Raw genomic sequence first — 22428 nt, 5'->3', positions numbered from 1 at the left:
GTCTTTGTCTGCAGAAATAGACACTAAACTATCTGACAATGATTTAGCACTAAGTGGGCAATTTTCTCTTAGACTTTCGGGAAAAAAGTTCATTGTACTGTATTTCTAACTTTCATATAAATCTGTGAGTTTTTTCCAAAGCAACAACAAGAAGAGAGTGGAAAACTAGCTCAGCCAGAGAAACTTGTCTTGTCTTATGCTTATTTGTATGACCCACACACATACAGAGAGAAAGAGTGTGTGTTCCATTAACGGGAATCACCTTGATTGCTGTGCGTACTGGGAACACTTAAAAGCTGTTTAATTACCAAATTTAGCCTCGGATCTTAAGGGAACTGGTGATTTCTATGCACCTGCTTTGTTAGGTGTCTTTGGAGAAATGAAAATCTATGTTAACATCTTTACTTTTGTTGCTTTTCTCTTTGACTTTAACTAATTGAAATAAAGAACTGAGAAACTTTTATATGGTGAAAATTAGCAACAAATGTCCAACAATGAGGAATTACTTAAATAAGTGGAGACATCAATACAATGAAATACTATGCAGCCATTAAAAATCACGTGTAGAATGAAATTTATTTCCATGGGAAACTATACACCATACTATTAACTCAACATAGCTATTTAAGAACAGTATTTCAGCATGACCCTATACCTGAAGGGTACATACTAAAATATTTGTAGTAGCTATCTGGGTTGATGGATTCTGAGTTTTAACTCCTTCTTTCTGCTTATCTGAGTTTTCTGCAACTGACATGCATTAGAGTACAATTTATAATAAAGCATTTTGCAGGGTAATTTTGATCAATAGTCACTTGGATAAAGTGTGTATATTCAATGAAGACATTTGCTAAACAAGCGTTATATGCCTATAGGGAATCAGAGTGCAAAAGATATGAAAAGCATGTCTTATTGATACAATATAATACATGCTATTTGCTCAAACATACTCCAAGGCTCCCACTGTCTACAGGGCAATATGGAAACTCTCCTCTTAAAATTGATGGTATTCTAATTCCTAGCCAGCACTATCTAACTGAACTGTAATGTGAGACACATAGGTAATATTAAATTTTTTAGTAGCCACATTAGAAAAGTGAAAAGCAACAAGTAAAATTAATTTTAATAGTACATTTTTCTTAACCCAATATATCCAAAGTAGCATTTCAAAATTTAATCAGCATATAAGTTATTGAGGCATATAAAATTCTTTTTTCACATTGTCTTCAAAATACAGTATTTACACTTTTAGCACATTTCAGTTGCTTGAAGACCACACGTGGCTCGTGGCTACCGCATTGGACAACTCATCTCTACACCCAAACACCATCTCTGGTCTAACTCATAATCCACTTTTCCTCAAATATACCATTATACTTTTTGCCTTTACTCATGCTGTGTTACTCAAAGTGACATGCTTTCCTTTGCATATTTACCACTAGAGATAGCACTCATACTTCAAAGGAAAGTTCTCTTGTCACCTCCTCCAGAAGACTTTTTTGATCCATTGGGGATATTTATTATTCTCTCCTCTGAGCCATAATTTTCACCTCTGTTTGAAACATGTTTAATTCTGCCTTGTGTTAGAGTTAGTTCTTTATCTATCTTTCTCTTCAACCAGATCAGAGCTATTGGTGGCAAGTACCATCTTATTCATATTTACTTGTCATTTATTTGATAAATACTTTGCCTTAACTAGTGCTCAATAAAAGTTGGGTGAAAGGAACATGTGCTAACACCAACAACAACCGCAACAAGCAAACTCTGGAGAAGAATTACTTACAATTGTGGAACTAAGAAAAAAAAGCAGAGGGCTGAGGACCTCGAGGTGAGGGAGCACTTCCTGGCCAGGGAAGCCTTCCTGAGGACCCGAGCCCTGGGCTCAGACAACTTCCTGAATCTTGTAGTCTTTTGTAGGTCTACACGGAGTCTTGCACCAATGTTTTTTCTTAATGTACCAACTTTTTTCCTTAGGGCAGAAGTTTAACACACTTAAACATTGTGTTTTTCTCTGTCGTCTAACAGAACAGTTGAGCCAAGTCTAATCCTAACAGAAGGAGTGTGCCAGATGCAGCAAACTTGGCTTGTAAACTAGCACCATCTATAAAGTATAATTTGTCAAACAGGTGATTTCTGTGTCTCTCTGACTGACTCTGAGGGCCCCATGAAGAACAATCCTAGCTTACTCACGATGCCTGAAATATCTTTAATGGGACCAAAGCCATTTATTCTGTAGTTAAAATGCAACAGCCAGTTGGAGGAATAAATTCATAGACTTAAATTCACACTACCATAGCTTAAAGTGAGAAGCCATGTCATTATATAGAAAAGGATGCTGGACTTGAAGTCTGATGCGTTGTTTTTACAATGTAACAAAATATTTTTCCTCATTGACGGGTCACCATATCATATTATAAAATGTCAGAACTTTGAAAACAACCCCTCGCCAACCATCCAACAATAGGGGAATGGGTAACATATTATAAGGCCAAGCCCCTAGGGTGAAGAGATTGCAACAGAAGGAAGCTGTTGAGCAAGTTGCCTGGGGCAGAAATTGAGGGGGACAGGAGTAGTCATCTAAGAGAGAGGCCCTGCTCTGACGAAGGGAGTTGCCAGAGAAGAACCTGGCAATGCAAGAGTCCGCCTTAAGAACTTCGGGGCCATTGAGTACAAAGCTTCACACTTGTGACAGTCAAGTGGGAATGCTAGCCCTTATTCACCTCTCTCCTCTTGTTCCAGCCCCAAAGGAGTCATGGATGGCAGTTTGCTGGTCTGTAACCAAGGGAGGGAGGGAGAAGGTTTTCTTTGAAACAAAGATTGAAATGTTAAATAATATATTAGACTAGACACTCTAATTCTGAATCTTATTTAAATTGACTGTAGGATTTTTTCTTTTAGTTAGGAATGATCAAAAAGTCATGGAACTGCCCAAGTATGCAGCCAGGATCAGGAAGGGGACCCAACAACAAATAGAACCCATGTTAAGAACTGAGGAAAAACATAACAAAGCTACTTTTGTAATCGCACTTTAGGAATCCTACTTGTTCCATTAACCATTAGAAAACAACAGCAATTAAAAACCCTGGTACATAGGGGGTGATCACAAATGTTTGAAAAATTTAATGAATGAATCAATGATTTACGCTTCTTGACTCACTGAAACTCACTGAAAAATTGGGTTTGGGGGAAGGAAAATAGATTTGGAGGAAAGACTGCAAGGATGAGCTATGAATGCATGAGAAAACTGGTTTATGATTCAGAGAAGGTTGTGCTGATTTTAAGCTCTTTCCGGTAATTTTATATCCATAAGTCCTCTATGGGGTGAGTAATTGCAGAAGTATATAGTTCTCAAAGGGAAAAAAAAAAAAAAGCCCTGGGGATTCTTGATGTTAAGCGTCCCGTTTTCACAAGGCGGGGTCTAGGGTGATGTAAGACAGAGGTGTAGGGTGTAAAATTTAAGGAGGCCTCACTCTCAGAGCAACCCTGCACTTGTATGACTCTGAGAGTGGTGGAGAATCAGGGCCCTGAAAGAAGAGGTCAACTCTGGGGGCTCATGGGTTGTGGCTGGATGAAGAGAAGGTTACTCTAGGTCAACAGAAGCAGACAGAAGCAGTAAAACCAAAGGTTGAGAAGAAACCAAAAAAAAAAAGAAACAAAGGTTGAGGGATGGTACAGAGGGTTTAACCAGAGAAACCAAATCTGTCATCACTTGTAAGAGGTGAGCAAGTGTTTGCGGAATGCAAGACGCAGCCACAAAGAGTAGGAGGATGTCGAAATAGAAGGAAAGGCAGAGAATGAGGCGAGAAGCATGGGCCCAGGATGTCCTGTGAGCAGGCCTGAGACACCAGGTACTTCTCTTTATGGGAATTGGTGACATCTGTGTGGTGGTTTAGGCCTGAAGCAAAGGGACAAAATAGAGCAAATGGACTCTTTAAGCCTCAATTTCCTCATCTGTAAAATACAAATAATATTTTCTTTATACGGCTGTTAGAATTAAAAAGGGTTACTGTTTCCAGCTTCTCCATTTTGCAGGGTTCCCATCGTCATAGTCCCACGGAGTGGGGGAATGTGGGTCATGCAGGGGTGGGAGCCATTTCTGTCCTTTTAAAATTTCCTCCCAAGATAGGTGCAGAAAGTTCTAGATCTTGAAAGTAGGAATCACCTGTGTAGTGTGTGTGCGTATGTATGTGCACAAATGCATTTGTGTTTAACCCTTAGCCAAATTAAATTTACCGTCTGATGCTGCTGGTTAAGGTTTGAGAGGTTCTCCCTCCCTCTGGAATGTTCTCTCTTCCTTCTCACCCTCACCTCTAAAACTGTGAGCTGCTTCAGCACAGGAACTGTCTCTGCTCCCAGCACCTACCACAGAGCGTGATATAAAGAAAACGCTTATTAAACACTTCCAGAGTAAATGAAGAGAAGGAATCCAGTGTCTAGAAAGAAACCCACTCAAAAGCCTAACAGTCAAAAAATTAGGATTTTCCCAATGTAATCCTAATATTTAATTAGGATTCATATTTTGAGGCCTTCTGAGGTTATTGTGGCTTTTTCCACAATCTTCTTTTTTACTTGGAAAACTGTCATCTCTTTTCCCTAAATAGATTTAGAACTCTCAAGTTGAGTCACTAAATTAGAAATGTTGCTGTGGTGTCTGAGACCTGTTACAGACCTGTGAGAATAATGTGCCAGTGGAGAGAGGTGGAGGGAGCCAGGCTTTAGAGCTTGAATCCTAGGTTGGCCATTTACTAGTGCTGAGACGCTGAACCAATCGCTCAATCCAGCTGCACCTCAATGTCTTCATCTCTAAAACGAGGATAATCTTTGCCTCATCAAGTGGTTAAGGCTAAACTGAGATCTGAAGTAGTCTTCCAGCATCACTCCATTTAAAATATCAAAACTCTTCCCCACCCCAGTCCCTTTCTCTATTTTATTTTTCTCCTCTGAACTCACCACCTTCTGATATACTATATAACTTACGTATTCATTTTGTTCGTTGTCCGTGTCTCCCAACTAAGATGCAAATTCCATGAGGACAGGAAGGGATGTAATCTGAGAAGAGGAAGTATTTTAGGAACAAACCTGGTGGGAATTCTGCCTGGATCCGAGTCTTGTGCCTCCAGCCTGTACACGGGTGATTGGGTCACATTGGATTCTGGGCACCAAGGAGGAGAAAATAATCTCGACACACTCCGAGAGTTCATCCAGTTCTTCCAGAACAGTGGTTCACAAAGGATAGTCTGTAGATCCCCTGGGGGTCCCCAAGACCATTTCAGTGGATTCCCAATGTCAAAACTATTTGAACAATAATACTAAGGTCTTATTTGTCTTTTTACTGTATTAACATTTGCACCGACAGCGCAAAAGCAATGGCGGCTAAAAAACTGTTGGTGTCTTAATATGAATTAAGACAATGCAATAAACTGAACTAGTGGTTATTTTCTTAGGAGCTATACATTCACAGTAAAAATAAAAGGAAATGGAATAAAACAAAATGAAATTCCAGTTTCACTTAAGATTGTCCTTGATAAAGCCGTAAAATCATTAATTTGAAAGATCTTGACTCTGTGGTACCCGTATGTTTAATGTTCTGTGGGACACAATAGGAAGGGCACATAAGCACTCCTGCTGCAGACCTAAGGATGATGGTAGTCTGGCAGAAAAGCACCTGTATGACTGAGCTGTGGGCTGAATTGGCTGCTTTTTCATGGAACGCCCTGTTTTACTTGAAAATACAGTGACTGACAGGCAAACTATGGTTATTCACACTTGGATATCTGGCAGACATGTTCTCAAAAATGAAAGAAGTGAAACTGTCACTTGAAAGAAAACTGACAGTGTGTGTTGCCAGTGATAAAATTTGACCTTTCAACTGAAAATTGAATTTTGGAAAAGTTGTATCTGCCACCTTGAGCTTAGCAGCATCCCAATTCTTAACAACTTTTCTGAAGAGATCAGAGTTGATATTAATAATTGTGACTTTTAGGTAGTGGGTAATAAAATGTGCTACATTAGGAATGCTATCATTGGCATAAATTAGTAAACCAATATTTTCAAGTGACCAAGCCATTACAAAATCAGGCATGGGTAAGAAATCCATTCAAAGTGCAAGGGAGACTTTTAAAAAGATATTTTAAAAAGTAGATTGTAATACAACAGAGTAGGGAATCTTTATTGGTATGGTTTCAGAGGTCACGTGGCAACATTCTTCAAAGAGAAGTACCCCAAGTTATCTGAAAACGCTCTTTAAATACTCTTCCTTTTTCAACTACATATCTGTGTGAGGTCAGATTTTCTTCGTATACTTCAACCTAAACAACATATCACGACAGATTGAATGCAGAAGCAGATGTGAAGATCCAGCTATCTTCCCTGAAGCCAGACATTGAAAAGACGTGCAAAAGTGCATAATGCCACTCTTCTATTTTTTTTTGCTAAGAAAATATAGTCATTTTTCATTAAAATATTTGTATTAACACATAATGGATTTATTTTAACTGAATAAATAAATAGATATTTTTAAAACTCTGTTTTAATTTTTAATACTGATATTACAACCACATAAACAGAAGTTTTTTGGGTCCTTAATAATTTTTAAGAATTTGTAGTGGTCCTGAGACCATAATGTTTGAAAGCTGCTGTTCCGGAAGATATAGTAACATGGTGGGGAACAAAAAGCATGAGCCTTGGAACAGATTGCTGTTTTTTCATTCCAAATTTTCCCCTGATAGATATTGATTTTTGACCAATTCACCTCTTTGATCCTCAGTTTCCTCTGTGTTGAAGTGGGGACTAATTATACTTACTTTCCATGTTATCAAGATAAGAATTTATGAAAATGTTTGAGAGAAAACCTGAAACTTAATAGGTAATTTACAAAGGTTGATTTCTTTTCTCCTTTTTCTTCCTTAGACTCGAATACAAAGAAGGGTCAAGGTCAAGGCCCTCAGTGAGTCCTTTCTGTACACTGCAACAGACCTGGATCTTTAGGAATAGTTGGCTTCACTAAGAGTGAGCCAAAGGCAAACATATTAAAAAAATGAAAACAAAAAATTCGTGGAGGAACCCAAACAAAGGAAGCATGTGCACCCCAGAGCACTCACCGAGAGTCTCTGAGATCAGTTTAGTAACTCGCCCCCGACTTTGTCTTACAAGCCTTGGCCTGCCTTCTGAGTGAGACAACTTATTGTCCTTGAGTCTCTGTCCCAACCTGACCTGGTTCCTCCAATCTGCCCCAGCTTGCCTTCTGGACATGACCCTTGACCTGATCACTCCAACCTGCAGCAGGTTAGTCCACAGGTCTCACACTATGCTTCACCTGCTGGTAATGGAACATCCCACCCCTACTGGAACCAAGGCTAGTGCCACTCCAAACAGGACCCTCTCCTGAAAGTCACACAGGGTGAGAGCTCAACCCTCTATCTTCCTGTCTTTTGTTTCAAAATCGTATTTTAGTGCTGAGGAAGTAGGACTTGTGCTGTATTTTTGCAGTGGCTCATCCATAAGAACAAAAGCGAAAGGCTAATACATATAATATTCCCATTCTTCAGCCTCCATTCAGAAAATCCACTGAGATCATGTGCATAACTGTGAGTGTATCTTATAGAAAGCTTGATGATTTTGTGAGGAGGTTCTGGATCTTCTTTGATCTCCGGGGAACAGGATTATTTCCATTTTCGTAGTTCAGAGGAATGCTCAGATGCATTAACTTTTAAACTCTGGGTCAGAGTTTCCTGGAAATTCTTTTCCATAGCTGCAATGCTAATCTGGATTCCAGACATTTTACCTCTGATCAAATGGAGCGAATAGCTGCCCTGGGAATATTATAATGTGTCTGCTATTCACCATGGAAGTAAATGAACATTTGATCTGCAAAATGCTGAGGGCACGAGCATAGAAACAGAAGGAGTGATGGAGAAGAATGAGAAGTTGTGGAAGAGGGAGGGAGATAAAAGGCCAGAGAGATATTTATTAATTAAGAATAAGGAATATAGTCAAAAATTGCATTGAGTTTTCAATTTTTCCCTCTGTTGATGAATTTTTGGCTATCTCATATTCACTGTTATATAGAAGCTCTTAGTAATGCAAGTATACATGACCATGGGAGCCGGCCTTTTGCATCATGTCAAAATTTGACAATTGCCAGTGCAAAGTTGTCTGAAAGGGTATCTCTGAGATGAGAAGCAAACTTTCTAGCCACAGACTCTTACCGCGGTCTGCCATCAATATCCATGATCATTTGACTTCTTATGGCTTGACTGTCTCATCTATGAAATTGGAGTAATGTTTACCCTACTCTCTGCAGTCAACACTGACTGTCATGGTCATCAAAAACCAATGACCGCCATTTTGAGATTAAGATCTTCTGGTGTGATGGTTTAGAAAACTTTGTTGTTCAGTCTCAGCATAAGAAGTTGGCAAGGCCCAGTCAGGACACCAAGTCCCATCCCTCCTCCTGAGCTCCTCTCTTTATCTCCTGCACTGGCTGTAGCTTAGGTTAGTAGCTGTCAAATCTTAGAGAATTTCCTCTCTTTAAAAGAATATATTCTTTACTCTTGGCAGCTGAAAAATCACCCCCATATTTTTCTTAACTATAGCTGCCTCTGGAAACTGCTTCCCAAGACTGCCCCACCTCAATGGATGACATCTTAATCCATCCCCCATGCCATGTTGGAAACCTGGGCATCAATCTAGACTCTTAGAGCTCTCTCATCTCCCAGGACCTAGTATTGTGCCTAGCAGATAGTAAGCTCACTTGTTGTCCCTCTCTCCATACACACATACACACACACGCACACACACATGCATACCCCTTAAATTATATCTTCCTCAAGACTTTTGCCTGACCTTACTGTCTTCCTCTCCACTTTGTTTCATGTTTCTACTCTTTCTGTCCTAAGTACAAAATAAGACACAAAAAAAGTGTTTTTATATCCAATCCCATTTTTCTCTGAATGTGTTGTTCTTTTTTATTTTTATTTTTTGATGAGGAAGATTGGCCCTGAGCTAACACGTGTTGCCAATCTTCCTCTTTTTGCTTGGGGAAGATTGGCCCTGAGCTAACATCTGTGCCAATCTCCCTCTATTTTGTATGTGGGACGCCTGCCACAGTATGGCTTGATGAGCAGTGTGTATGTTTGCGCCCGGGATCTGAACCCGTGAACCCTGGGCCGCCAAAGCAGAGCACGCAAACTTAACCACTACACCACCAGGCTGGCCCCTGAGTATGTTGCTCTTATTCCAAAGCTAACTACCTCCCGAGTACTGGTTCTGGGTTCATGTGTGGTCTCTGAAGATGCTTTATCCATGAAAAATAGACTCTTCTGCTTTTGAACAAACCTAATTCTCAGATATATGGTTTCCCATGATAAGATTATTTTTAAATTCCTCATTAGCCATTGGAGTTTTGCTACTTCCTTGAATTTTTCCTTAACTTCCACCTAAGAAAATGCTTGATTCCCTATTTAAGAGAGTCACTCCTTTTAAATACCTGTTTATTAATTAAATGCCTCAAGTAAATACTCTGATTCCACCCCTTTGATCAGGGTTTACTTAAATTTCACTGAGAATCCTAGGCCAGGAGGAACCTTGCCTGGGGAGAGAGGACGATGCCTTTCACTATCTAACTCTAGCAGTAGAGACCACAATGGATCATCTTTTGTATACTCATCCTGTATATTCGTACCCTTTCAGTCTTTGTATAAGAAATTGGCGGGGCCGGCCCTGTGGCTTGGTGGTTAAGTGCGCGCGCTGCGATGCTGGCGGCCCAGGTTCGGATCCCGGGTGCGCATCGAGGCACCACTTCTCCGTTCATCCTGAGGCCGAGTCCCACATGCAGCAACTAGAAGGATGTGCAGCTACGACACACAACTATCCACTGGGGCTTTGGGGGGAAAAAATAAAATAAATAAAATCTTTAAAAAAAAAAAAAAAAAAAAGAAATTGGCTTATCTTAGGTATTCGATATATAAAGCTCATGGTCAGGTGCCTTTCAGAATCCGTGGATAAACCAGGAATCCTCTAAACTCACTCTTGCTGCTTCTCCTTTGTTGGTTCCAGATGTAGCTAACATGTCAGCTTGCCCTTAAAAGAGGGAGAGGCGGTAAGCTCCCCAAACAGCACACTGATCCCTCTCTACTGGCTGAGAAATATAGAAAGAGGAAACGAGAACCGGGGTGGTGATTTCAAATAATTTGTATTAAGAATCTGGTTGTGATACTTATTTGCTGTGTGACCATGGGCAAATTGCTTCATTTCTCTGTGTCTCAGATTCTCCATATGTACAGTGAGATTAAGGATATCGTCCTCCTAGAAGAAGTAACATGTAATAAGTACTCAATAAATTATGCCTCATTGTTAATATACCAATATTAATATATCAATATTAATAACAGCAGCAATACCTTGAAGTAGCCAATATCATTGTAGGACATTAGCAATCCCAAGCCTGCCCTAGGTTAAGAATAAATCTACACCAAAATCAAGAGTCTCTGCTAATGCTGCAGTATTACTCTCTGCATTTAGTACAAGGTCCAGGGAAAACATAGCTACTCTTGCCTTTATCGTTGGAGGCTCTCCAGAGATCTTGTGCTCCACTCCCAGCTCCGAGTACTACCTACCCAGATGTTATCACACATGCCAGATGGCAGGTGTATCATTAATATACCCATCTACAATCAGGAATAGATTCCTGAGAGATCTAATGCAGATAGACAGTCCGTCAAATATCTGCATTTTATTCCTGGCTAAGGTTTTTGTCCCAAAACTTTGCCAGTTTTCCTAAACTCCTGAGTTGGGCCAGACACGAGAAAACCTCAAAGTCCTTTTCCCCTCCTTCCCTGCGGTCTAGGCCAGAACCAGCCCAAACTCCAGTTCTCATTTCCTGGAGGTCACTCATCCTCTTAGTCATTCAGAGCAAAGATACATTTACTTTCCCTTCAAGTGCGAAGAGCAAAAGGAAAGAACAGGACCTTTGTAATCTCTTTGACCTTTGAGTCCTCAGGGGTTAGCAGTCAGGGTGGGAGCCAGCTTAGGGAGTCCCTGAAGAGGTAGGGCCCTCCCTAAGGAGGTGGAGGGTCTCTGGCAGGACAGAAGCACAGCCAAGAATGGTCCTGGAGACGTGCTGCTTGCCTGGGGCCTTGGGTAGGCTGCAGCAGATTTGCCTTCACCTGTCACCTGCCTGGCCTCACCTTACAACGGAAGCCCAGTTCATCTGCCCCGTTAGTTCATGATAGAAGTACATACAGAGAAATAATTTTCTCCCTCTATGCGAGATGAATAGGCAGAGCACAGAGGATTTTTAGGGCAGTGAAAATACTATGCATGATACCATAATGATGGATACATGTCATTATACATTTGCCCGAACCCACAGAATGTACAACACCAAGAGTGAACCATAATGTAAACCACGGATTTTGGTTGATAATGATGTGTCAGTGTAGGTTCATCATTTATAACAAATGTGCCGCTCTGCTGGGGGATGTTCATAACGGGAGAGGCTTTGCGTGTGTAGGGGCAGACAGGGGATATATGCTGATTCTCTGTACCTCCCTCTCAATTTTGCTATGAATCTTAAACTGCTCTAAAAAAATTGTCTTAATTTAAAAATAAAAAGTTTTTAAAAGTGGATAAGGAATAAATAAGTGAAAATAGCTGCATGGACTTATTTTTCCATTATAGGAATGTTAAATATTCATTGTAAAACTTTTTCAAATATTTCAGTATAAAAAATAGAAAAATGCCTTGAAATCTTACAGAGATGAACACTATCAATTCATGTTTTCTTAGTGAAAAGGCACAAAGGCAGCTGAGTTGACAAGTCATTCTTCTTCTCCAAGCTTAGATTCCAGGTCTCATAGAATTGGGAGAGAGAGGGACGCTTGTAACACGCAATGAAGATGATTTGATATCCAGTTATTCTAGAATAGGCTAAAAAAGTATACAGTTAACCTTGTTCAAAAGGGAGTTTAATCCAGTTGTAGTTTTCCATGGTAGGATATTTTGGTTTTATTTTGTTGGGAGGAAAGGGTTGGCATTTCATTTACTTGGGAGGGAAAAAAAAAGCAACACTACTATATTTATCTGTCAATTAGAATAAAAAACAGGCCAATGTAGATAAGTCACAGTTATGAGGACAGAAATAAGCAATTGGCATCTTGAAAGGCCAACCTCAAAAATCTCCCGGAATGCTCGGAAGAGTTCAGCACCAGTCAAGTATTGACATCAGGAGTCTGTTATGTGAAGCCCTTAGAATTAGCAGATGCTTAATTAGTTACTGAAGAGCCTCAAATTTCTTCCCAACCTGTAACACAAACAAAAGTGAGAATAGTTCAAGGAAATCAGATTTGGATTATTATCAGATTACACCACTCTGGCTAAACTAATTTATTTAATTTCATGTTCTTTGATCAGGGGATAGAATGGCATTTGATGGGTAGCTGGGAGACTTAAAAGGACATAGAGGGACATATGCTAGAAGCTTCTTGATTTCTTATAATCTATCCTCTCTCATTTTAAAATTTGATCACTGATCACTTTGCTTATAAAATAAGCCCACTGTCTATAGTTTACTATAAAGCAAAACAGAGGAATGAAATTTTTGTTCGTCCTTTCTCTTCATTCTTTTCCTCTCCCCTCCCCACGTCCCAATGGCGTATTCCTTTTCTTGATCATTAGAGAACAAAATCTATTTTTATTAAGGAGTTTTAAAGAGTAGTTCCTACCTACTTTGGGGATAATTTTTTTTTTTTGCCCCATTTTGAGCTGGCTAGACACAGGCTGTGTTCCCCTACCTTAGTAAGGATTGTCAGAAAAATTGTCTGAACTTGAAAATAGATAAGAAAGAATAGTGGGGAGGACGTTTTTTTTTTTTTTTTCAGTGCACTGCCAGGCTTGGCTTTCTATTTACTGATATAATTTATATCTCTGTAGGGACAGAGATCAACTTGTAAATTTTTGTCTAGTAGAGATGTAAGTAATTTCTCTCTGGTGGAACAGATGACCCCAAAGGTTTTAAGCTGAATTGAACATTAACCAGCTTTATATCTAACCCAGCAATTTATTAAATTGCCTATGTAGACACAGCTTTCCAAATGCCCTTTGGACCAGTTTTAACATCTTACCGGTTCCCTCATTACTTAATAAGTTGAATAAAGTCTTTTGCACATCTTCATTTTATAGTTGGATGACAGTCATGTGTTTTAACCCTTTGAAAATGATACTTTGATGGGATGACTGTGTTCTCCAAACTGAAGTTTGGCAACTGTTTTACCTTATTGATTTCCCCCTCAAACAATTGATTGATTTTCATTGATGAAACTGATTTTCAATGATGATTCAAAGGTATTTTACGTGTTCTGAAAATATGCCACAAGTTGACATTTTGTTTCTTACATGTTAGTAAGTCACATTTAGACTAGCATATAGCGGGGAGTAATAATTCTTAGTTGGTCTACTAGTAACTGTACTTTTTTTACCTAGTTATTTTACCTTTTAAGTACAGATATAGGAGGATAATAATATTTACTATTATGATCATTGCAATATGGTGAAGCGATCAAGAGCATAGGTTCTAGAGTCCAATCCAGGTATACTATTTATTAGCCATAGGATTCTGGACAAAAATTACTTAATTTCTATGGGCCTCATTTACCTCATCAATAAAATGGGGCCAGTAATAGTACCATCTCATAGGGTTATTGCAAATCATAGGGGAGATCATCACGTGAAATGCCTAGAACAATGCTTAGCAAATAATAAGCATTGTAAATGCTCTATAAATGTTAGCTATTATTATTATCATACCTGCTAGTGGGGTTGTCTTGAAGCTAGCTTTTGTTACTAGAAAGTATTTTACTTACAATGGGCTCCGTGGGAGAACTTGGTCACCACCCAGAAAGAAGATGCTTATTGTTCCTATAATGCCTGGAGAAAGAGCCTCCGCTGTCACAGACTTTGGCCAGAAACAGGCCTCCTGTCTGTTTCATGGGTTGGCTTTGAATCATTGCCAGGACTTTCAGGAAAACGGAAAACGGATTTGTAGCATTTATGAAGCTAAGGCCTTATCTGAGTTCCCAGGGTTGGCTTGTCACATGGAAATGAGCTGTTCCATTGCTTTACTCCCTTCATTCAGCCTCCAAGGATCTGGTTCAGCACATTGCTGTTTCCACAAGTTAAAACTTGGTGAGGATTCTCTGGTGTCTTTGTTTTCTTTGTAACTTGGGATGACATACTTGTTTTTGCCAGCTTTTCCAAGCATGGCATTGTCATTCTGTCTTAGTGGAAGGACAGCGAGCTTGGCAAAATATTTTGAAAGCTAAATTTTGAAAATCATTTGTTTGTCAGGTAAATGGTTTGTGTGTGTGTGCGTGTGTGTGTCTTTTGGGTTTTTTTTTTTTTTCTATTTGGTAAGCAGATAAGCTCTAAGATGCAAACAAAGAATCAGCAAACTTCTATATTTATTAGGATTGAGGGATTCAGGAGTGAGAGTAAAAAAAAAAGAATTATCAAAAAAAAGTTTTGCTCTGGTTCATAATGTGACCATAGAAGAGAAATCTCGCTGTACCTAAATGTTTACTCCTCTTAAAACACACTGTTCACCACTCTTACCATCCATTGCTCTCCCCAGCCCCCATCAATGTCTCTAAAGGGAAGAATGAGACAACATGTTGGAAAATGCCTTGAGCTCCTCCTCAGGAACACGCATGGATTATAAATATGACGTACCAGTCTGTAGAAAACACAAAAATAAGGCTATTGTTCCCCTCCTATCTCAAGTAGAACTTTGAGGAAGAAAAAAGTTCACCAAGTGAAGTGAGAGTATCCTGTGAGAAAGTCAGCTTCATCCTGTGATTACAACACACGGAGCAACCACAAACCCTCCTGCATGCACAGTAAAACCAAGCCAGAACACTTTAGCTTATGCTGTTGCAAACTTTGGTTTTGTGGCTACTGCATTTTCAGATTCTGCCCCCTGTTTCTAGTCACCTCGCACAAGCAGCATCTGTAGCTTCTTTTGTGGCGGAATGATCAATGTTTTACATTTGGACCACTAGAAAGGCTTTGCCATTTTTTCAACCTATCTTGACTTCAAAGCAACATCTAAAGTTAGCTTATTCTTATCCGATCTGAAATAATTCATTTCAACAGCATTTATTTCACACCCAAATAATCATAGACTTTTAAAATTGTTATGTGTTAGTCACCTGTATGATTTTTTTTTTTTTTTTTGGTGAGGAAGATTGTCCCTGAGCTAATCTCTGTGCCAATCTTCCTCTTTTTGCTTGAGGAAGATTGTCCCTGAGCTAACATCTGTGTCAGTCTTCCTCTATTTTGTATGTGGGATGCTGCCACAGCATGGCTTGACAAGTGGTGTGTAGGTCCACGCCCAGGATCTGAACCCATGAACCCCAGGCCGCTAAAGTTGAGGGCGTGAACTTAACCACTATGCCACTGGGCCAGCCCCTGTGATTTTTTGGGGGGATGCAAATCTCACCTTGGGAGCCAAACTCAGAATTTTATTACTTTATCCTGGTTGAAATATATGACAATCTACCTTATGACAAGTCCGTACTACACTTGAGCAAAAAGGAGAGAGAGCTTTCGCTAGGGTTGCGTTTCAAGGGATATGCTCATGTGACTAAAATACAAAGCAGTTTCTCTGAATACAGCCTAAAATAGAAGTCAGCAAACCAGTGCTGGTGTAGTGGATCAACCTCCAAATTGTGAAACGATGCCTTCTTTTTTTTAGTGTAGCAAAATATTTTGAAATATTAACTGATTTTTGCTCCTTCGGCATTTCCTCCTTCCTCTTGGCCTGTTCTTGTCCAGTCAGCTTGGCATTTCTGCATGCATTGCCTCTGGGCAGGTGTGACACAGCAGAGGAAAGAGGAGCCAGTTCAGGGCTTTTGAATCACAGCAGCCGAGGCCTTCAGGGAGCCGGAAAGGACAGACGTGCACAAGCCATGAATTTGGAAGAGTCTACGTTGAAGGAGCTCCTCAGCCTGGAAACCTGACAGGCACTGCATAGGCTGCAGAAAGGATGGAAGTGGGAGCAGACGTGATGAGAGCATATGTGCTGGTGGCTTCTACACCCTTTGTGCTCTGCCCCTGTCAAACTGAGCCTCCCATAGGTGGGGGGTGAGGGGTGCGGATGACCCCAGATAGGTTTGGAGTTATACTGGGAATGAGAGAAGACTTGTGCCCTTTCCTGGGTAGAACCCTACAGAGAGGGCAAGACCAAGAGAATGTGGTGTACCGAGGCCCATGGAGCCAAAGAGTCTCACCAAGTTCCCAGCATGGAGGTAGGGTAAACCTGAAGGACCTGGCAGGGGTGACTCAGTACTGACCCACATAAACCTATGACCAAGCCCATATGAGATGACAGACAATATTGAAGACCTGTCACAGGATGACCTACCCTCGTCCAGGCCTTGGAATCACAGAATTGCCATGGAACTCACTCCCAATTCCAAGAAATGGAGGGAACTCTGAATTGACTGTGATTTTTTTTTTCTGATACTCAGCAGAATAAAATCTTTACCAAGTTAGAGTTCTATAAAATAAATATATTTATTGAGCACTGAGATTGTGGACTGAGCTCTGTAACTGGTCCAATCATACTTGTAATTTTTCTCTTTTGGATACCCCCTTCCCTCAGTCATGCCCCCTTTCCTCCCTCAAAACCCAAATACTCTCAGTTTCTCCTGCCCTTATCAAAATTTGATGCCAGTAAAGGAATTGATAGATCGCTATGCCAAGATATAAGTGGATGATAAAATCTAAAGTATTACCTCACCCAGAGATATTTGCACTTTGGCAGGAGTTTGAAATTTAGGTCACCAAGCCAAATCCCTAATTGTGGAGTGGTGGTGAAATGATGGTTTCCTAGGAGAATCCATCTCTTCCCAGGGTTCCGTGGTCACCCTGAAGCTTGCTTCCCACAGAATGGAGAAACCACATGCTTAATCACTATTGGTTAAACTCTTCTTAGAGAACAAGAGCAACTTTTTTCATTATCACTCCCCTAAGGAAGCTTTTTAGACTTTTTTTTTCCTAATTTTCATTCCCCATGAAATTTTAATACCACAGAAACATTATTAACAGCTATTCTTAATGTACTATATGTATACCTGTGTGCTATTCATAAAAGGGCTAAGAATTTTTTTTGCCCCCTTGGGGGATGTATTGGCTTCATTGAAAATTCATGGTTAGAGTCAATGCAAGACTGGGTCCACAGAACCATGAGAAATGAAAAGGGTGTATTGCCCTCCCCCATGCCCCCGTCTCCACCCCCATTCCTAGCCTAAGCTTTGAAATGACTCAGGCTATACGTAGGAAAGAGATGTGTAGATCGAGAACTTTCTCATGCTAGGAGTGCTCACTGCCTCAGGAAGTGCGATGAATATATTTCTGGGAAGTTTAGGAAGAGCTGGTTTTTATTCTTTGAATTGGTTAAAAATTAATTGATGTTCCACGGCTGGGCCAACGGAATTTGAAGCCCCTGACTCACACCAAAGTGTTCCTAGAAACAGCGAGCCAACCCAAATCCTTTAAAACGGCATCCTCTGGCCTTGTTGAACCCTTTCAACAATTGCCTTTTGTTACAGCAGCATGACGGGGTACTTTGTTTGATGGGTGTTCGTAATGAACTGTTGTATACACACGCTGTAATTATAGGAAGCATAATAATATCTCATGTTTAAATTGCTTGCCTTCATCTTAGTGAACCCCAAGGCATTTTACACGTTATATCATTAATAATAAAATAGATAAATACATTAATTAAAGCCTTCCTCTTTTTAAATGTATACACTATATAATAGACTGCAGATGTCTATTACTATGCAAAAATGTGAGCCATCTAGTTAGTGCTTGAAGAAGAGGTGAGCTTTCTGTTAGTCACCATGGTACCTCACTAGAGCAACCCAACTTGCTTTTGAGAGTCTATACCTTCATCTGTTTCCATCTGGTGGCGGCCAAGCCCAGCAGCTGCAAATTCATTAATTCATTTGTTCATGCATTCATTCATTCCTCCATTCACTAAACATCTGTCACAGGTCTGCTTCTGTCATGTACCAACGACTACGGAAGGTGCTGGCTTTCCTTGGCAAGTACAGAGGCAGTGAGTGGGGGATGATCTTAAGGCAAACAACTGCAGGGCATGGAAAATGTGAGGTTTCCTTCCTGGCGCTCGCTTTTGGGTGTGACAGTAACTTTAAACACATACCCACCCATGCCTGAAGCGTAAAGCTCTTGCGTCTCCATTAAATTAAACTAAAGCCGCAGTGTGCCCTCATACTGCTTGACACCCCAAAGAATCCTGCAGCCCCCAGACAAAAACCTGCCTCTGCTCAGAGTCACAGCAACCATGCTGGTGGTTGCTTTTCCTCTGAGTGTCGTACATTGCTCCCAAAGAAGGGGTGGCCTAAATTGCCTGGCGGCCCCTAGTCAAGCTCCAGCCGGTCTTCCCAGTGATGTGCACTGGCTTGTTTTGTTCATACCAGCTGGTCTTATTCGGCCTACCCTGGGCATGTCCACAAGGCAGGTCTTCCGAGGAGATAGACGGGTGCTCTTTCTGCAGGCAGGGGACGCCTGTGAGTATGGGCAATGGGTGGCTGTCCTTGCAGTGGGCTTGGGTGTTGGAAGACTTCTTGCACAACAGATGTGTCTCCCACCAACCTTCAAATGCCTGAAGTCCGCCATGAAGGACCCCTCTGGATCTTTAAAAGACTCAAAAGCCCTCAGGAAAGGCCCTCAGCCTCTTCCCTCCTGTTTTCTATGACGTGTTCTCTATGCATCTTCAATGCCCAGTACAGTACCTAGCACTATGCGTGTAGTAGAAGTTCAATATTTCTGGAATGAATTTCAACATTTTGAATGCAAAATATATCTCTAATAAGTGCTAATGTAATTATTAAATATATCTAAGAATTTAACAAATATTTATTAAAACTTTATTATGTGTTAGGCTCTGGGTAGGTAATTTAAATAGTAGAGAGCAAAACAAATAAGGTCTCTGATATGGAACTTTCACTCAAACGTGGAAATAGACAATTAATAAGTAATCTAAAAATATATAATTACAAATTGTGTTGATTCTGCTAAAGGAAAGACATAGGGTAGGGTGCAAGAGAATAATAGTATAGCACGAGCTCCTTTCCAAGGAACTTGAAGCTAAGTAAGACCTGAAGGAATGGGTTATGGTGCCTCAGGTAGCCAGAGACTTCCAGGAAAGGGAACAATTTGTGATGAGACCCTGCGGTTACTGAGAATTTGCATCCCTTGACGTAGGAACTGAAAGGCCAGTGGGATGGGAGCTTGTTGGGCACGGGGGATACTGCCAAGAGATGAGGTTGAAGAGAGAGGCAGGGCCCACATCCCACAGGTTCTTGTAGGAATTTGGATTTTGTTCAAAATGCAATGAGGAGCCTTTGAAGAGTTTTAAGCATTAGAGTAACATAACCCAATTTGTCTTTTAAAAATGATTTCTTCAGCTGCATAGAGAAAATGACTTGCAGGTGAATTAATAATAGTAATAATAATAATAAAAGGTTGCGTGTAGGGAGAGCTAACAGAGGGCTATTGCAGTAAAACCGGGGAAGATAATAACAGCTTGGGCTAGGTGGCAGTGGAGGTAAGACGAAGGAGGATTTGTGAGATATTTTGGAGGTATAACTTGATTATGGATTGATACAGGGAATGAGGGAGAGTGAGTTGCTCGGAACCACAACTGGTTTCAGGCTTGAGTAACTGGATGGATGGAGGGCTGCTTATTGAGATGGTAAACATTGAGGAAAGAACGTATCTGAGGTCAGAGTAGAGGGTGGGAGTCAGGAGTTCAGGTTTGAGTAGCTGGAGGACAGAACAGTGTCAGAGTTAAAGGGGTGCTGCTAATAGTTTTCTGGTACAACAAGCCTAAACTGGGGAATCTGTTTGCTCCACATGGACAGGGCTGTTTCTCCCAGAGCCAGGATGAGTCTGGGAACCAGAGGGGCGAATGGGAATGGCATCCCTCACTGTTACGTGTAATGATCCACTTCAAATACATCGCTCCCGTTCTTGGTACCTATGCTCTTCTTCTCAAAGAAGGAATACCTGCTAGGAGCTTCCACCAAATTAAAATTGGACATTATCACCAGTTTCTGTTGTTTCCTGCTAAGAACCCAGACCAATATGGTGAACAGTGGTCTGGAAGCAGCCAGATCAAGAAGGAAATCACCAGTTCTCCTTCCTACTCTGCAGTAAGGTGGGTGTGAGGGGGAAATTGCCTTCACTTGGATTGGCCACCAGAGGAAGTCATGTTTTCAGAGTCCATGGGGGTGGTCTGGTTTCTGAGAAGGCCAAGAGCTGAAGGGCAATTTCAGTAATGTGACTAAAGATATCGTGGGGTTTCCTGGACTTCAGGGGACACATGGAAGGCTGTAGAGGGAAGGGTTGGGTTGGAGTTTTGGTTCAGAATGGGAGACAGTATGGAGAAGAGAGTTGAGTTGATAATAACTGCAGGGATGCTGTACTTGGAGTTAGAGCGGTGATCACATTAAACAGGAATGCAAAGCATGATATCCTTGAGGAGATGGATGGGCAGTGTTAGTGCTGTGGCCCCAAACATGTCATTGAGTGATGTGGAGATTCCAGAACCTCTGCTCCCTCAGGCAGTGATAGAGTTGGAATGCAGGACTGCAGTCCTGGGTTGGGGCTGGTCTCAAACTGTGGGCTGGTCTTAAGCCCATGTGAACTTATTTAGGGGAATTTTTGACCCAACTGGATTTACATTTCTAATGTCAGGAAACCCTGAAAGGAGTGATATTCTGGGATTAGCTGGGCTTGATGCGTGATGTTTTATTTGTGTCACTTGATAACCTCTGCTCCAGTCTCCCATATAAACTAGAAACTCATGACAATGCCTTGGATGAGAGTTACTGTCTCCACCCTGGGTGGACACCGAGCTGTCTATCTTGTGTTCTCATAAGTTGTTCTTGGCAGGGAAGGGATCCTATTGTCCATCTTTTTAAAAGACCTTTCTATATTAAAGGTGGTGTGGTGAATAGTGTACAATACGGTGTTACAAAGTAACAACCTCTACTTAGTATCTGAGGTTGGAGAGAGAACAGAACATATTTTAATACTCACTTCCGAGTAGATGGAAATGGTTCCTCCATAGCTCCTTATCTTTTCTTTTTCTTTCTTTTATTCCTTCCAATGGCCAATATGTCCTTTTAGGGATTTGGTGGCCTGGATGAGAGATTCATTCGCACGTCCTCTATTTTATATCTCAGTTATACAATGTAATCTCCTGGGTCTGTGCATTTGTTTGGAAACTGTGAATTCCCTTGTTCTTCTTATGAGACCATAAAGGGTAGGGGGGATTAGGGGACTAAACATCAAAAGAGGACCCACTTTTATTGTTTAGAAAAATAACAATGGAATACTTTCCACTTACATTCCGCATGTCTATTATAAGTTAGGCACTGGAATTACAGTGATAAGCCAGATAAACCTGCCCTCCAAGAGTTTACAGTATAGTAGGATAAACAGAGGTACTATGCATTACGGTAGTTATAGTGGGAAGGACTGGTGGCCATGGGAGCACACAGGCAGGACCCCTAGCCCAGTCTTTAGGGTCCAAGGTAATAACATCTAAGCTGAGATGTTAAATGTTGAATAGAAGTTAACCAAGTAAGGTTGGGAAGAAGAGAACATTCCAGAGGAAGGAACAATGTGTGTAAAGGCCTGGGAAAGATAGCCAGAAGGGGTGTTGAGGAAGCCGAATTAGGCCCACATGGCTGGAATGTGAAGCCAAGTGAGGATACTGGAGAGAAAGGAGGTTGGAGGGGGCACACCAGATGCTGGAGACCTAAGAGGGGTGGATCAGATGTGACTTTCTTGAGGGAACTGGGAAGCCACTGAAGCATGTGACATGGTCAGATGACAAGTGGAAGGAATAAGGATGAGATACACGCCAGACAGATGAAGACCATTGAGAGGCTGTTCCAGTAATCTAGGTCCCTGGCCTTCCAAATTTTAGTCATGCACACCTGTCTAAAAGTTTTTGAGCATGGACCCAAAATATGAATATCTATTTATTTATAAATGATATAACCGGAGTATATTTTAAACATATAAAATAAATGATATGTATATTTCAAATAAACATCTGTGTGTATATATATATTTACACATGTTATATAGATTTTGAACATATATAATAAATGCTATTTTAAAAGATGACATGGAATATATAAAAATAGAAGTTCTAATCTTTTTCTTTCCCCTTGCAATGGACTCTCTAATGCATCCCCTGTGTCTCTGTCCCCCACTCTGGAGACCACTGGCTGGGGACAGTCTGAGTCCGAGATTCTGATTCTCAGGTTGCAGCAGAACTTGGGACTGTGTTCTCGTACAGCTGTGCCACAGGCTGTTCTGATGCAC

Source organism: Ceratotherium simum, chromosome 28, assembly GCF_057802395.1.
Source record: "Ceratotherium simum simum isolate JZ-2026a chromosome 28, ASM5780239v1, whole genome shotgun sequence".
Lineage (NCBI taxonomy): Eukaryota > Metazoa > Chordata > Mammalia > Perissodactyla > Rhinocerotidae > Ceratotherium > Ceratotherium simum.
The sequence above is the reverse complement of the archived record's forward strand: the minus strand, read 5'-3'. Positions refer to the sequence as shown.